Source organism: Oncorhynchus mykiss, chromosome 26 (genome assembly GCF_013265735.2).
Source record: "Oncorhynchus mykiss isolate Arlee chromosome 26, USDA_OmykA_1.1, whole genome shotgun sequence".
NCBI classification, from domain to species: domain Eukaryota; kingdom Metazoa; phylum Chordata; class Actinopteri; order Salmoniformes; family Salmonidae; genus Oncorhynchus; species Oncorhynchus mykiss.
The window spans coordinates 15,302,412-15,320,892 of NC_048590.1; the positions used below are offsets into that span (position 1 = coordinate 15,302,412).

An 18,481-nucleotide genomic window follows, 5' to 3' on the forward strand; every position below is an offset into this window, starting at 1 on the left:
AGATGGAAAAGGGGGGATTTTGTCCGACATTCTGAACATTTTCTCATCAATGTTTATTTATTAACCTTTGTTTAAGTAGGCAAGTCAGTTATGTCATGACTCTCCTGTGACGATCTGAAGGATCAGGTTACAGCGGGTCCACTCTACAGCGTGCTCTCTCTCGTAGAGGGGGAGAGCGGGAAGTCTGCTGTTTTATGACGGCCATTAAATATGCTGCCTCTATGCTCTGTAGTGTTTGAGATTGGAATGTAAAACTATGGAACACCGAGAGACCCTTGCACATCAAAAGTTGCAATATTTAAACAGTATTTATATTTTTGAGAATGGGAGTGGTCCGCGGACACTTAAGGAACAATCCTGTCAAAGTTGTTTCATTTGGTGACCTCATGAAAGGCAGGAGACCCATGTTACTGTATCTCTGTTTCTTTGTGTTTTTAATTATCAGATTTACATCTAGATGTTTGATAAAATGAATGAGTAAATATGAAACTATTTGTGAAAAGATGTAATGTGATGTTAGACTTCTAAATGATTGTATGTATTTTTATATGAAGTTTAACTAGTCAGCGGCCACGCCCCCGTGAGGCCATGGAATCGGCCATTTTACCAAACTGCTTCCTACAAAATGTACATTAGGTCAGAGAACGCCGGGACAGGGTCCCCACATTGGAATCGATACAATTCTATAGGCCATTAGGCCAGAAAATATGGAGCTGACGCTACATGTTGAAGTGGTTAATAACACAACTCTATAGGCTCAGGAGACCAGAGGGTGTGTAGTGTTGACTACACGGCTGGAAATGGTTCAACTCTGAGACTATCGATCACTACAGAATAGGATCAAATCTTAGACGTATAATTACTAGTCTGCAGCTGGAAATTACGTAAACCTAGTACGAGAATACCGTCAACCGCGGGAAGCATCTATTCTATGCAACGACCCTCTGTACGCCTGATCTATCCATTACGACAGACACTATCCAGAATTGCTGAGAAAGCGACAACTACGAAAGACATTGACTCTCTGATGAACTGACTCTCCAGCAGAGACTCTCCAACAGAGAAGACAACATATGGGCGTAAATATATACATTGCAATTATTTTCGAATGAGCGGCCGTTCATGTGCAAATGATTAGCATTTCAATTAATATAATTATCAACTGTATGTATTGAATCCATTTTGTCTTTCCTGCTTTTTATCTGTCCCCACCCCTTTCCATTGTCTACCAAGCCATCATACCGGTATAGCCCACTAGTGACTTATCAATGTATTGTGTTAGTAACCAATAACTATATTGTTTGTTTATGTATTTCTGTGATTTGATTAGTTAGTTCGTAAATAAATAATTAAGCCAATTTGTATATCGCTGACTCATTATGGAAACTAGGGTTTGTGCAGATATCCAAGGGTTTGCGCTGTTCAGTAATGAGAACTGATGAGGTAATGATGATACATTAATACAAGACTGTACTCGATAAGATGAAAATATCTGAAGAGTCGATTCGGGAAAAAGAGACTCTATAAACATTTTCCCGTGGTTCCCCGACTTCTTAGTTAATCATGATTAGTTTAATCACAATTACACATAGATAATTTATTTGATAAAAAACAGTCTTCACAGTCAATGATAGTCACAGACTCGACAGTTAAGAACAAATTCTTATTTACAATGACGGCCTACTGGGGAACTGCCTTGTTCAGAACAGATTTTTACCTTGTCAGCGCAGGGATTTGATCCAGCAACCTTTTGGTTACTGGCCCAGCGCTCTAACCACTAGGCTACCTGCCACACCAATCAATTAAACATTTGATCTTAATACAGTTTTCTGTTCCCAAAACTAGAATATTTTACCCTGTTTTTTTTTACCCTTTGCCTAAGTTTTTTTTTTAATTGCGTGGTTTAGAATGAGTGCAAAGGCGAATTGAGTTATTGCACACGCTCACTTCAGAGTAGGCGTTTCCTAACGGGAATATGCAAATGTATGCTAGAACGCGCCAATAGGATCTCGCTAGCAAGTGCTTGGTGATGCCCACCTCCTTGCTTGTTCTGCCCACTATGACTCATTTGTTCCCATTTGAAACGATGTGCTGTGGTCTATCTTGGTTAAGTTATAAATAATCTTTGCCTTGTTACAGGGGAGGGCCTCCAGAGAACAGACAAACTCACTCACTCGCTGGTGGAGGTGAAAGGAAGCTTAATTAGAAGCCAGTTCAACTATCTTAAAGTAAATTGCTTGTGCTGGGACGCACACTAAAAAGATCAAAGAAAAAAAAGTGGGAACAAAATAATGATAGGGACAGGGAGAAGGAAACATGGCAGATGGGCAGCTGAAAGGTTATGCTGAAAAATATGTCAGTGCCCTTGAACAATGCACTAGAAACCTAATCGCTCCAGGGTCGCCATTGATAATGGCAGACCCTGTGAACCCACTCTCCGAGGGTCTCCGGGGGAGTTGGGATGTGCAAAAAAAACACATTTCCAATTCACACACGCGTATAATACACACACTTGTACAATAATATATAATGATATATATAGTATAACACACACACTTGTACACTTGAAATAGGACAAATATAAGCACCCACACACGCACTATCAATGTTATCCATAAATAATGCAGACTGTATTTTGCCGACGCTTCTAAATTCAGCGCCCCGAGCGGACTGTGTGTGGACGAGTCAGAGCCCGTCAGGCTATGTGTTTGTTTTCTTTGTGTCTGTTTTGTCTCTGTATATTCTATGCCTGCCTGTGTGTGTGCTTCTTTGAGTGTTTGTTTGTGTGTGAGTGCGTGAGATTGCTGTCTTTGAAGACATTTTAGCCTAATGCAATTCCATCTCAGTGAAGGGAGGGGGTGACTTCAAGCTAATTCTCTGGTAAGTGTCAAACCCAGGTGCTTTGAATACATGTTTACATCATAGAGTGTTTGCCTGTGTACACGTGTGGTTAACATTGCTGTGTGACCAACAGGAACTCCCCTTTGAAATGTTATGGACAAACAGTTAACATTTAACTGTTAAGTTTAGGCATTCATTCCAGCGGGTTAGGGCTAAGGTTTTTGGATAGGATTAACACACACACACACACACACTGGAAGCACAAGGTGCTGGGATTCAGTCAGGTTGTGTGTGTGTGTGTGTGTGTGTGTTTGTGTGTGTGTGTGAACCCTCCCCTTTTAACACACTCTGATACCTTGACTGTTAGTTTGGTGAAAATCTCACCTATTATCGCCATAGACATCACACGCCAGTGTGTGTGTTTGTATATGCGTGTGTCTGTCTGTGCATGTGTACTTGCGCTTGTGTGTGTCCCCTAGCCTTTTGTCTGCTGCTGTTCCCTTAGGGGTGCGTTCAGAGGCTAGCATTGATTCACACTTGACACCATATCCAGCTGCATCCACAGAGAGTGGGGTGGATCGGTGACAATGTGTTGAATGCAGCTGTAGTTCTAAAGGGTTGCTAAGTTGGACCGAGCTCATTCTGAAAATCCTCCAGGTATTCAACAATCTCCCGGAATAGCTTTACTGCTCACCATGTGGTGGAGCCCTATTCTGGGAAGCCCAATGTAGCAACCCTAGATTGCTAGCACACTGGTGTGGTCGTTGTTGCATCGCTAACTGCATTGTCAGTGGGAGATGTGCTGTGGTGTGTGCTAAGCTAAAGAGGTAGCTGTGGGAAATTGCTACTGTTGCGCTGTATGCTAAGCTAATTTAGTGTTGTGCTGCTTTGGGAGCTATGGCTACTGCTGTGCTCTATGCTAAGCCAATGTAGCACTGTGCTACTTTGGGGAACATGGGTGTAATGGAGTAGAGAGAGATTACTGTTCTACATTAGCTTCATTATCTCTGTGGTCGTTCCTGAAGAGACAACAATTTTGCGTTAGCTTTAAATGGGATTGTTCTTAAGGGCTGTGTGTGTGTGTGTGTGTGTGTGTGTGTGTGTGTGTGTGTGTGTGTGTGTGTGTGTGTGTGTGTGTGTGTGTGTGTGTGTGTGTGTGTGTGTGTGTGTGTGTGTGTGTGTGTGGGCTAGTCACGCATGGGATTTTTTGAGGGATACAGACACATGGGTCGCACTCTTAACACACACAATTGGTCTACACACCAAACTCACTCACTGCTCTCAAACTTGGCCAAACTATAAATCTCAATTTGAGAGGTTTTATTCTGGATTTGTATATTGGAAACTTAAAAGAAAATGTATCCTTATCTTTGGCCTGTTAACTTATCGTGACTACATCCAAGCTCTCTTGCGCACAAGGAAGTAATGTCATTCGAAACAGCAATGTCAGTTTTTCAGTGTTGCTGCTAGCAGTAAGAAGTCATATTTTTAAATCGCCTTGTTGGAGCCACTGCTCTCCCTCTCCCATTCTCTCTTCTCTCTTTCCCGCTTCTTACTCTTCTTTATCTCTCTGCCCCTGTCTTCCCCTTGTTCTCTCTCTATTTTTCTCTCTCTTTTTCTCTCTCTCTTTTTTCTCTGATTCTTGCCTCTAATTAACTTGTGTCCGTATGTACAGCCAAGACCCTGCTTGATTGATGATGAGTCAGAGTATCAGACTTGAATGATTGGACTGCTTGATTAGAGGGCAGTGCTGTCTCTACAATCTCCCTGAGTGTGTTATCTGTGTAATATGTCAAGAGACACTGGTCTTCCCTCCCTACCTATGCCCATCTCTCCCTTCACCCCTCCCTCCCCTCCTCTTCTTTCATCTCACTTCACCCCTACTCTCCCCCAGACAGTGTGGCTCTGTTTGAAGGTTTTCCTCCCATTCCCCCTGGTCGTATAGAGCTTTACAGCAGCATTTCCATTATGGGCCAATCTGTCCCAGTCATGTCACCATCAGTGGGCTGTTACCACACCGGGCTGCTGTTAACAGGCAAACAATGGCAACACACTAGCTATTAACAGTCAACAGGAGGAGAAGAATAGACAGAGACCTCATGTGGATCTGTGTGTGTGTGTGTGTGTGTGTGTGTGTGTGTGTGTGTGTGTGTTTGCATGCGTGTGTGAGTGTGCGTGTGTGTACCTTTAATGCTTCAGGCCCCTGCTGTCAGTGTCTAGTATGGAGACAGTTGTGTAGGTGAGTATGTGTCTACTCCGAGTGCAGCAGGGCCCGGGGCCCAAAGGCAGCCATTTCTGGAGCTTTTGACAGAGGTCACGTCCTCTGTTCTCTCTAAGAAGGAGATGGCCATCTGGAAACACAGCAAGGAGGAGAGAAGGATGGGCGAAGGACATAATACATTTATTCTGTTACTTACTCTCTTTGCTCTCGCTTCCATCTTAAAATACCCCCACTCTTTTCAGCCTCCCTCTCAGTCTCTTATAATGTAGTTCCATGTGACTTAGACACTCTCAAACTCTGTAATGAACTCTCATTCACTGTATGTCTGGGCAACATATTTATTTTTTATTTATTTAACTAGGCACGTCAATTAAGAAATACATCTTATTTACCATGATGGCCTACCCCGGCCAATCCCTAACCCGGACGGCGCTGGGCCAGACGACGCTGTGCGCCGCCCTATGGGACTCCCAATCATGGCCGCTTGTGATACAGCCTGGAATGGAACCAGGGTCTGTAGTGACACCTCTAGCACTGAGATGCAGTGCCTTAGACCGCTGCACCACTCGGGAGCCCATGTGATTGAGAGGCTACAGAAAGGGAAGCTTTTGCGAAAAGATAGGCGTTATCTGGCCCACTTGCACACACTTGAAAGCGCTGTAAAAAAAGATATATACAATATAACAAATACTAGGATTGATTGATTAAACAAACTCCTGTTGTTGTTGGTACTTTTGATCGACTTCTGTGCTACTTGTCATCCAAATCCCTGAGCATGATTTTATGTTATTTGTCTTTAGCTGTAATGCTCACTGTTTCCCTGTTTCTTTCCAGGTTGAGAGAGGGAGGAGCTCCCTCTTGTATTTCCAGACTGACCCGTGAGGTCTCTTGGTATTGAGGAGTTGCTTTTCCCATTAAACGAAATTTCAGAGAGCGAACCTGGTGAGTAACCAATGTGTGCGTGTGAATGTGCGTTTCAAACTGTAGCCTGCGAGCCTTTGTATGTTGTGGTTCAATCAGCTTCTGTGCAGCAGCGCTAGACGGGTTCTTTCTGCTGAAATCTGTGTTATCCCTTGTCTGTCGCCTGAGATTTGCTATGCAGTCCAATCAGTTTCCTTGGTCTTCTGATTTTGTGTGAAGATAATGTTTCATACACTGATCTTTACAGGAAACCTATTGATCGTAACAGTTTGTTGAGGGCTTCCCTTGAAAAACAGTTTTCCCTACAGCCAATTCTGTCAAATCAAAAGAATTAGCAAAAAACAATCAGATTCCGACAGAAATATGCCTGAGACGCAAAGAAAATTCAAGGGTACAAAAATGGTCCGATTAATACTGCCATTGAGAAAATTCAAAACAAATCGAGACAAATCTCTTTCAAGGACAGTCTAGAAAAAAGAAGCATTATTGCGTTCTAAGTACCCGCTATTCAAAGTGCTCTGAACGAATTAAGAGAATTGTTCACAAACTTTGGCCAATTCTAAGATTCGATGACAGTATCGGTAATGTGTTTACGGACCCTTCCTTAGTTGAATTCTCGCGGGGCAATCTCAGAGATTCCCCCACCCCCAAAATATCCCTGCACAACTTTTATTTGCGCCTCTACCGGATGGAAACTACAAGTGTAAGGGCTGCGTTCCAATGCAAGGGCACTTACAAATGTAGATCATTCGAACACTCCCAAATAGGAAAACAGATCCCAATCAAAGGTGTTATCACGTGCTCCACTAAGGCAGTTATTTGTCTTATAACTTGTCCTTGTGGTGTAAATTATGTGGGTAAAAAGAAGCGCAAATTAAAAGTGCAAATCCCAGAGCAACATATTTATCCCGAATCTTTAATTTAAAGACCCTTGCTGCCTTCGGTCTCAACTTTGACTTTGCTCTGAAGCCATTCTTGTGATTGTTGTGATTTTGCTGTTGTAAATGTTTGTAGGCTTATGTAGCCAAATTGTACCTATGATCTTATGCTATCATTCATGTTTTTTGTATATTTTTATGTCTAAGAATTAACCAATGATATCAGGCCACACCCGGCCATGATTGCAGACACCCGTGTGTGTCCTCTGACACTATATAAACTAGTAACCGGCAGTGTTTGTCATTATACCCTGATGAAGGAAGCTTGTCTGTCGAAAATGTTGGATATTAGGTTATTAAATGATTGCATCTGCTCCTTTTCTTTTTCTAGTGTTCTACTCCGCTAGCCAGCACCTCGTCTAAACAGGTGTTCTACTCCGCTAGCCAGCACCTCGCCTAAACAGGTGTTCTACTCCGCTAGCCAGCACCTCGTCTAAACAGGTGTTCTACTTCGCTAGCCAGCACCTCGTCTAAACAGGTGTTCTACTCCACTAGCCAGCACCTCGCCTAAACAGGTGTTCTACTCCGCTAGCCAGCACCTCGTCTAAACAGGTGTTCTACTCCGCTAGCCAGCACCTCGTCTAAACAGGTGTTCTACTCCGCTAGCCAGCACCTCGTCTAAACAGGTGTTCTACTCCGCTAGCCAGCACCTCGTCTAAACAGGTGTTCTACTCCGCTAGCCAGCACCTCGCCTAAACAGGTGTTCTACTCCGCTAGCCAGCACCTCGTCTAAACAGGTGTTCTACTCCGCTAGCCAGCACCTCGTCTAAACAGGTGTTCTACTCCGCTAGCCAGCACCTCGTCTAAACAGGTGTTCTACTCCGCTAGCCAGCACCTCGTCTAAACAGGTGTTCTACTCCGCTAGCCAGCACCTCGTCTAAACAGGTGTTCTACTCCGCTAGCCAGCACCTCGCCTAAACAGGTGTTCTACTCCGCTAGCCAGCACCTCGTCTAAACAGGTGTTCTACTCCGCTAGCCAGCACCTCGTCTAAACAGGTGTTCTACTCCGCTAGCCAGCACCTCGTCTAAACAGGTGTTCTACTCCGCTAGCCAGCACCTCGTCTAAACAGGTGTTCTACTCCGCTAGCCAGCACCTCGTCTAAACAGGTGCTCTACTCCGCTAGCCAGCACCTCGTCTAAACAGGTGTTCTACTCCGCTAGCCAGCACCTCGTCTAAACAGGTGTTCTACTCCGCTAGCCAGCACCTCGTCTAAACAGGTGTTCTACTCCGCTATCCAGCACCTCGTCTAAACAGGTGTTCTACTCCGCTAGCCAGCACCTCGTCTAAACAGGTGTTCTACTCCGCTAGCCAGCACCTCGTCTAAACAGGTGTTCTACTCCGCTAGCCAGCACCTCGTCTAAACAGGTGTTCTACTCCGCTAGCCAGCACCTCGTCTAAACAGGTGTTCTACTCCGCTAGCCAGCACCTCGTCTAAACAGGTGTTCTACTCCGCTAGCCAGCACCTCGTCTAAACAGGTGTTCTACTCCGCTAGCCAGCACCTCGTCTAAACAGGTGTTCTACTCCGCTAGCCAGCACCTCGTCTAAACAGGTGTTCTACTCCGCTAGCCAGCACCTCGTCTAAACAGGTGTTCTACTCCGCTAGCCAGCACCTCGTCTAAACAGGTGTTCTACTCCGCTAGCCAGCACCTCGTCTAAACAGGTGTTCTACTCCGCTAGCCAGCACCTCGTCTAAACAGGTGCTCTACTCCGCTAGCCAGCACCTCGTCTAAATAGGTGTTCTACTCCGCTAGCCAGCACCTCGTCTAAACAGGTGTTCTACTCCGCTAGCCAGCACCTCGTCTAAACAGGTGTTCTACTCCGCTATCCAGCACCTCGTCTAAACAGGTGTTCTACTCCGCTAGCCAGCACCTCGTCTAAACAGGTGTTCTACTCCGCTAGCCAGCACCTCGTCTAAACAGGTGTTCTACTCCGCTAGCCAGCACCTCGTCTAAACAGGTGTTCTACTCCGCTAGCCAGCACCTCGTCTAAACAGGTGTTCTACTCCGCTAGCCAGCACCTCGTCTAAACAGGTGTTCTACTCCGCTAGCCAGCACCTCGCCTAAACAGGTGTTCTACTCCGCTAGCCAGCACCTCGTCTAAACAGGTGTTCTACTCCGCTAGCCAGCACCTCGTCTAAACAGGTGTTCTACTCCGCTAGCCAGCACCTCGTCTAAACAGGTGTTCTACTCCGCTAGCCAGCACCTCGTCTAAACAGGTGTTCTACTCCGCTAGCCAGCACCTCGTCTAAACAGGTGTTCTACTCCGCTAGCCAGCACCTCGTCTAAACAGGTGTTCTACTCCGCTAGCCAGCACCTCGTCTAAACAGGTGTTCTACTCCGCTAGCCAGCACCTCGTCTAAACAGGTGTTCTACTCCGCTAGCCAGCACCTCGTCTAAACAGGTGTTCTACTCCGCTAGCCAGCACCTCGTCTAAACAGGTGTTCTACTCCGCTAGCCAGCACCTCGTCTAAACAGGTGTTCTACTCCGCTAGCCAGCACCTCGTCTAAACAGGTGTTCTACTCCGCTAGCCAGCACCTCGTCTAAACAGGTGTTCTACTCCGCTAGCCAGCACCTCGTCTAAACAGGTGTTCTACTCCGCTAGCCAGCACCTCGTCTAAACAGGTGCTCTACTCCGCTAGCCAGCACCTCGTCTAAACAGGTGTGCGCTTCTTTCGCCTCCAGGTCCCCTATCTGTCAGCCTGCTGTCTGCCTGGCCTCCATTGCTTTGATCCAAGCACACTTAACATGGTTTGGCTTTATATTTGTCCTCATTAAACATTTAAAACACAATCTATATTCACAGCCAGATGTGGTGATGTGTGGGTAACTTTGTGTGTGTGTGTGTGTGTGTGTGTGTGTGTGAGTGAGTGATGAAGAACCTGCAATTATATCCAGGGGCCAGGTGCATTTAGGGTCATGAAATATTGTGTGGATGAAGGGCGGGTTGAATAAAGAGAGAACAATAAATGTATCATTCATGTGCAATTTATATTTATAGGCTATATTGAGGCTTTTCTTTCATTATTTTGGGCTATCTGGCATCATTAGTCGTAAGCTTTAGGGCCTCCTTAACAGCTTCTACCCCCAAGCCATAAGACTGCTGAACATTTAATCAAATGGCAACTCGGACGATTTACATTGCCCCACCCCTTGGTTTTTACACTGCTGCTACTCGCTGTTTATTATCTATACATAGTCACTTTACCCCTACCTACCCCCACACATTGACTCGGTACCGGTGCCCATTTTATTTATTTTTTACTTTAGTTTAAATTTTATTTGTCACGTCCTCTGCATTCAACTGACCTAAAGGTTTGGAAATGATCATTTAACTTTCTCGACCATAGCCAATAAACAGTGTTCAACTCACATCTGAAGGCTGGGAGAATTTAGGACCTACTGCGGATCACTAAAATATCCTAATGATTATGATCACACTCCCTCAATGAAATATTATGGCGACACTATACCAATTTTTTTTTGCAATGGTTTAGAAACTTGGGAACCAAGTCATCAGTGTGGCCCTATCACCTGAACATGTTGAAATACTGTATCTTCGTGCCTAGAATAAAAACCTCCAGGCTTCCGTCACAATTTACAAAAAAAAAAAATATTAATAATTTCAGGGGCCAGTTTAGAATAAACTAATCCCGTCCGAATCGTCCTCAGGAATAATGGACATTCTGAAGTAATAATTACATAGTCAACATTCTCTAGTAATACTAGTCCCGTGTGAATAGGTCTTTGGTCACATGCAGTGCAATGCATACATGTGGCAAGTAAAGGGAGCAAGTGTTGAGGGAAAAGGGAATGTTTTTCCTAAACAAATGAGGGCTTTCGGTGACAGAACTTTTCAGTCAGAAATGGCTGTGCTTATGTTGCAGCTTCAGCAACACGGACAGCGCAATGAAGACTGATGTTCTGTGGTGGTCGATGCAGCAGGGACAACACAGTGCAGCAAGTCTGAGCCTGGCCCGGCACAATCAAATCAATTGCTGTTCGGACTCCCCCAAGCAATTTGTCTGTCTTAATTATTTAATCAAAGAGTGTGCTTAAAGCATCAGACCAGCTCAGTGAATATGGTTGATTTGATTAAAACACATAGGATGTGTCAATATATGGAAAAATCGCATTTAAAAATGTTGACTCATTAATTGGTCGAAGGAACCGACGACTCTTGGTCGACTAAGATATATTTTAGTCGGGGACAACCCTAGTGAGCATGCATACAGTATGTGGGTGAGTGCATGTGTTCATCCTTTGTTAAACCCACTCTCTCCCGGTCGTGCTGTGTGACAGGCTATATCCTGTGAGAATCATATAAGGTCTCTGTCAGGGCATTGGATCATAATCAAATTGAGCTCTAGGTGTAAACGTTCACACTGATATGTGGGTGGTGGGAATTTGATGTGGTTCACAGGCTCTCATAGGTCCTTAACTCTACTACACACACACACACACACACACACACACACACACACACACACACACACACACACACACACACACACACACACACACACACACACACACACACACACACACACACACACACACACACACACACACACACACAGCATCAAACTGGTCCTCTCCTCACAGGAGCCAGACACATCATTGCAGAGCTGACCGGTTAGGCACAATACCTCTCTCACCCTGACCCCTACCTCTTGACCTCAGAACCCTGACCAGTGAAAGTGGAAGGCGCTTATTGTCTTTACCACTGCCTGATTGGCTCTCCCACAGGGCTTAGAGGGTCAGGTGGTGTTCTGACTAAACACTTTGCACACAGGAGAGGGTAGAGTATCTCACAATATATCAGAGCCTGCTGTGCTGTGTGCTTATGGTCAGTGCCATGCAGTGGGGGTTGTGTATAGGCCTCACTCAATCTAAACAAACAGTTAGCATTTATCCCTGTCAATAACTACTGGTGGACTCACACACAGGACAATTTAAAACTTCCACCCCACTGCCTCCCATAACACCCCTGCCCCCAACCATCCCTAAAACATATACACCGAGTGCAGAAGACATTAGGAACACCTGCTCTTTCCATGATATAGACTGACCAGGTGAATGGTAGAAGGTGCCAGGCGCAGCCGTTTGAGAGTGTCAAGAACTGCAATGCTGCTGGGTTTTCACGCCCGACAGTTTCCCAGTTTCCCATGTGTGTCAAGAATGGTTCACACTACCCAAAAGACATACAGCCAACTTGACACTGGGAAGCATTGAAGTCAAACATGGGACAGAATTCCTCTGGGACGCTTTTGACTTCCTTGTCGAGTCCATGCCCCGACGAATTAAGGATGTTCTGGCGGAAAAAGGGTGTGCAACTCAATATTAGGAATAATCTTGATACACATGGGAAACTGGGAATCTGTTGGGCGTGAAAAACCCAGCAGCATTGCAGTTCTTGACACTCTCAAACCGGTGCGCCTGGCACCTTCTACCATTCACCTGGTCAGTCTATATCATGGAAAGAGCAGGTGTTCCTAATGTCTTCTGCACTCGGTGTATATGTTTTAGGGATGGTTGGGGGCAGGGGTGTTATAGGGATGGAGATGGGAGGCAGTGGGGTGGAAGTTTTAAATTGTCCTGTGTGTGAGTCCACCAGTAGTTATTGAAAGGGATAAATGCTAACTGTTTGTTTAGATTGAGGGAGTATACACTTTTCAAGTTAACCAATTGGTAGTTACAGTGTTGTTCCATCGCTGCAACTCCCATACTGTCTCGGGAGAGGCAAAGGTTGAGAGCTGTGCATCCTACGAAACACTACCCAGCCAAGCCGCACTGCTTCTTGACACAATGCTCACATAACCCAGAACTAAGTCTCACCAATGTGTCAGAGGAAACACTGTTTTTTTTTCACTATGTAATCATGGAATTGGGTTGTTCAATGACAGACATTTATTTGTTTAAAATCTGTCATATTTTATGGTTTCATTTCAGAGAGACAAATAATCATGTTTTAAAAAGCATGCTATATATCCGCCTCACTCTCAAAAAATAAGTAGTTCTGCTAAGTTTTACAGAGTGAAATGTAACAAATAACGACATGTTTAATAAAGAACTGTACAAATGATACAATTGTGACATCCAGGCGCATTTTATTTTTTTAAATAGTTACAGTAATTTGAGATCTGTATGTATAACATTTACATTTGGCATCGTAGTGATTTTGTCACACTCTGATCTGTTTCACCTGTCCTCGTGATTGTCTCCACCCCCCTCCAGGTGTCTCCCATCGTCCCCATTATCCCCTGTGTATTTATGCCTTTGTTCGCTCTTTGTCCGTTGCCACTTCATCTTGTTTGTCAAGTCAACCAGCGTCGTTGTTCGCGGCTCCTGCCTTTCCCAGTCTCACCTTTTTCCTCTCCCTCCTGGTTTTGACCCTTGCCTGTTCTGACTCTGAGCCCGCCTGCCCCTGACACTGAGCCTGCCTGCCGACCTGTACCTTTGCCCCACCTCTGGATTGCTGACCCCTGCCTGCCCTAACCATGAGCCTGCCTGCCGTCCGGTACCCTTGCCCCTCCTCTGGTTTACTGACCCATGCCTGCCTTGACCTGTCTATTGCCTGCCCCCGTTGGAATATTAAACCATTGTCAATTTGACGTGTCTGCATCTGGGTCTTACCTTGAATTCTTGATACATTTAGCAGATGTTTTTAGCCAGAGTAACTTACAGTTGCATTCATCTTAAGATAGCTAGGTGAGACAACCACATGTCACAGTCAAACATACAGGATACGAACATCCCATTCCAACTTAACAATGGATATATACCGTAAAAGAAGATAAAAGATTTCGATACACATCTAAAAATCTATGAATCAAACATTTGAGAACAGTCATATTTTACACACACATGAACATAACCCATAAGCAATCATTTCTGATGAAAAAAACACAAATGTGAAAAATTGGTTTTGGAAATAAACTCTTCATATTGAGAGAGGAAAAAATAAGGAAGAGATTAACAGAGAGGAGATGTGATTCGTACAGGCTCATAATGGAAGTCTCTCCTATCCCTGAAGTAAGCATCCTCGTCCCTTCCTCACCACCCCTCGCTACACTTCTGCTGTCCTCATTGTCTCTCTTCCCCTCTTTCCATCTGTTACACTTCTACCTCCTCCCTCTCTCCTCTTCTCCCCTTCTAATAGCCCTTACCCCCTTCATCTTGTCCATCTTATCCACTCCTCCTCTCTTCCACCTCTCATCCACTACTCTTTCAGAGAGATAAATGCCTCTCATCTTCTGCTTTGGAAGGTAAGAAATGGAGCTTCTACTCCACTGGGGAAATAAGCTATACCCCATCCTTTATCACCCTTCTCTCCACTGCACCCCACGCCTCTCATCTCCTCTCTCTCCCCCCCCCCCCCCCCATAAACAGTCCCTCTTTCTTCTCCCTTTTCCCATAAGGCCTACTGTCACACTTCCATCTCTCTTTCGCTCTCGCTCTCTCCCTCTCTATTCCTCTATTTTTCTCTCTCAGATGAGAAACCCTTAGTTTACTCTCTCATACATGGAGATGTTCTCTGATATGACATGTTCTTTATGTTCATGATCTCTGTTTCTAGCGATTCATTTATTTTCTTTGAGTGCCGGCCAGCTTTGGATGATTAACTACCAAGTTAAGTTAATGATGTTGTTGTTTTTTGAAGGCACTGAGTCACAGGTGTCACAGTCACAGTCACCTCGTGAAGCTGAGAATGCAAAGAGTTTGCAAAGCTGTCATCAAGGCAAAGGCTGGCTATTTGAAGAATCTCAAGTATGAAATACATTTTGATTTGTTTTAACACTTTTTTCATAGTTTTGGTGTCTTCACTATTATTTAAAACAGTAAAAATTAAGAAAAACCCTTGAATGAGTAGGTGTTCTTAAACTTTTGACTGGTAGTGTATATGTACACTGACGTTCAAAAGTTTTGGGTCACTTAGAAATGTCCTTGTTTTTTAAAGAAAAGCACTTTTTTTTTGGTCCATTTAAAATCGAATTGATCAGAAATACAGCGTAGACATTGTTAATGTAGTAAATGACTATTGTAGTTGGAAAAGGCCAGCATCCCTGAGACGCCTCTTCACTGTTAACGTTGAGACTGGAGTTTTGCGGGTACTATTTAATGAAGCTACCAGTTGAGGACTTGTGAGGCGACGGTTTCTCAAACTAGACATTCTAATGTACTTGTCTTCTTGCTCAGTTGTGTACCGGGTCCTCCCACTCCTCTTTCTATTCTGGTTAGAGCCGAATTGGGCTGTTCTGTAAAGGGAGTAGTACACAGCATTATACGAGATCTTCAGTTTCTTGGCAATTTCTCACGTGGAATAGCCTTCATTTCTCAGAACAAAAATAGACTGACGAGTTTCTGAAGAAAGGCCTTTGTTGCTGGCCATTTTGAGCTTGTAATCAAACCCACCTATGGTGACGCTCCAGATACTCAACTAGTCTAAAGAAGGCAAGTTTTATTGCTTCTTTAATCAGAACAACAGTTGAAAACTGTGCTAACATAATTGCAAAAGGGTTTTCTGATTATCAGTCAGCCTTATAAAATGATAAACTTGGATTAGCTAACACTACGTGCCATTGGAACTCTGGAGTGATGGTTGCTGAAAATGGGCCTCTGTACACCTATGGAGATACATATAAAACTGCAGTTTCCAGCTACAATAGCCATTTAGAAGATTAAGAATGTCTACACTCTATTTCTGATTAATTTGATGTTATTTTAATGGACAAAACATTTGATTTTTCTTTCAAAAACAAGGACATTTCTAAGTGACCCCAAACTTTTGAACGCTAGTGTGTAATATATACAGTACCAGTCAAAAGTTTGGACACACCTACTCATTCAACAGTTGACCTTTATTTTTACTATTTTCTACATTGTAGAATAATAGTGAAGACTTAAACTATGAAATAACACATATGGAATCATATAGTAAGCAAAAAAGTGTCACACAAATCAAAATATATTTAAAAGTAGCCACCCTTTGCCATTGATGACAGCTCTGCAATCTCTTGGCATTCTCCACTATGCGTTGTGCTTAAGCCATATACACCCCCCCCCCCCCCCCCCCCCCCCCCACCCCCCATGCTTTATTGCTTAATTTTATGACGTTTGGGTCTAATCCTGATTGCTGATTGGTTAAAAGCGCACTCCAGCGCACTCAACCTATTCCACAAATTGCCACCGGGTAAATATTTGACTTTAAAATATCTCTTTTTAGACTGGCATTTAGTTTTCAACAGTGGAGATTTGTGTAAACCTTGCTGTCTCTCTCCGACATTTGCAACATTGGTTCAATATTAAAGTTTGAATTCGATCTCCAACTGTCGCATAGTAATGAACGTGTAGGGGTTGGGAGTCGGGACGAGAGAGAGAGAGGCAGGCAGCGTTTCTCAGCCAGTCGAAATCATGAATCAGCTGGAAGCAAGATTATGAATGTGTACAAAATAAATGCAGCTAGTATGTGCAGCTAGTATGTCGTCTTTCCAGCTTACGTTTGAAGTTGTTGTGTTAGCTGTGTTGTTGGCTAGCTCCTCTGAACAGCAGTGTCCTGACGAGAGAGCACATTCTCTATGCCAGGCGAAATCGCGCCTCATTTGCTCATTGTTATGGATGTATCCAAATAAATGCCACTAGAAAATCGATTCAACAAATTCAGCTACTGTTGTTATTCTGTCTGCACTGATTGACAGGGATAAGAACGTTGCCAGCCAATTTGGCAATGGCACATTTAGAATGAACGACTGGGTCGCATCTCTGGCAACCGAACCGATAGAACAGCCTGCTTGGGTAGCAACCCTAGATTTGTGTCGGGACTTGTGGAAGGATGAAATAGAATGAATAAATGAATCAAAATAATGTATTTAATGAAAATATGTCAATCATTATTTGAATATGTTGGTAACCCGTTGTATGAAAGTGATAATGCCCTCGAAGCCGGTGTTTGGGGGATATATTGGCACGGTTTTGCCGGCCTGAGACGACACCGGTGCCAATGAATCGTTTATACACCGCCTTCTCGGGCGTTATCACTTAATTAACCCTTAAGAGTCTAAGCCCTGTCTAAGCCCAAAAATGATGAAATAATTTGATGAAGCATTGTTGGGGGCCTTACTACTATTAGCCCATACTATCGGATTGAATAGCAGATTCACTACATGGACCAACAGATAGCCCCAAAAAACATGACAAGGAAGTTTGTTCTGAGGGGTCTGTCTTATGTCTGAGATAAATAAGAGAGATCAGGAAACATTTGTTATTTTTTGGACGTGTGTTTATCCCCTTATTTTTTGGCACTAAACAGTCTCCATATATACTGTACCTCAATTGTTTTTATTTTCAACGGATCCTGGGGGACCTTCAGATGAGTCTTGTGAGGCCTGTGGTCATCCTAGAGAGTCTCACCTTTTCACAGAGGAGTCAAATTAGAGTGTAGCCCAAACTGTTTGGACGTTACAGACAGAAGTTGGCAGATCGGCTGTGCCGACTTCAGACGAGTGCCAAGACGCATCGTGTTCGTAAGAGTCCCATCTTTTGATAGAGGGGTCATAATAGTTTGTAGGCTAAACCGTTCGGACGCTACAGATGATTTTGTTAGAAGACAGATTTTGCTTGCTTGCTGTGCGGTAGCAGAGAGAACAGTCTATGACTAGGGTGGCTGGAGTCTTTGGGAATTTTTAGGGCCGTCCTTTGACACTGCCTGGTATAAAGGTCCTAGATGGCAGGAAGCTTAGTCCCAGCGATGTACTGGGCCGTACGCACTACCCTCTGTCATGCCTTGCAGTTGGAGGCCCAGCAGTTGCCAAACTGATATCATGATATCCAGGATCCAGTTGCAGAGGGAGGTGTTTAGTCCCAGGGTCCTTAGCTTAGTGATGAGCTTTGAGGTTACTACGATATATTCACCCTCTGAATGGCACACAATCCATCTCAATTGTCTCCAGGCTTAAAAATCCTCTCTCTTTCCCCTTCATCTTTACTGATTTGAAGTAGATTTAACAAGTGACATCAATAAGGGATCATAGCGTTCATCTTGATTCACCTGGTCAGACTATGCCATGGAAAGAGCATGCTAGACCTAGAAGCACAGACAGCTCAGCTGCTGCTGCAGCAGTCAAGTGCAGTGGAGGCACGAATAAAAAGCGGAGACACGGACTGACATCGACAGATGTACTGCCAGTTGTATGTTTTGGCTCTAAATTATAGTGTAATAGTAATTAACCCTTAGGATAGTAGTTAGGCTTTTATAAGGTATTATGAGCCATTGGTCATCTGTTAAGCATTTATTCTGTCATTATTCTTCTTTATCTGGTATATGAGACTATTCATTCACGACTAGGATGTTGCTGGGCCAAGCATGATACCCTGGTCTTCTGGTACCAGTGCTGTGGGAAAGGAGGCTTAGCGGAGACAGGTCAGAGGTGAGTGCGGTGGAGGTAGGAAGTAACCAGAGAGAGACGGATGTACTGCCAGTTCCTTAATGTGTTGGCTCTATGTGAAGTCGTGATAGACTGACAGTGACAGCAGAGAAGATACAGAGACAGACTGCACAGAAG

At 44.2% G+C, this 18,481-nt stretch overlaps 1 protein-coding gene across 1 annotated transcript in view; it reads left to right on the plus strand.

The window, feature by feature from the left end:
* LOC110506282 (LARGE xylosyl- and glucuronyltransferase 2) overlaps positions 1–18,481 on the plus strand; it is a 93,296-nt gene that overhangs the window by 29,910 nt on the left and 44,905 nt on the right. Inside the window, exon 2 of the mRNA XM_021585734.2 lies at positions 5,897–6,004. The gene's annotated coding sequence lies outside the window, so the exon portion shown is untranslated. The remainder of the gene's footprint in view (positions 1–5,896; positions 6,005–18,481) is intronic.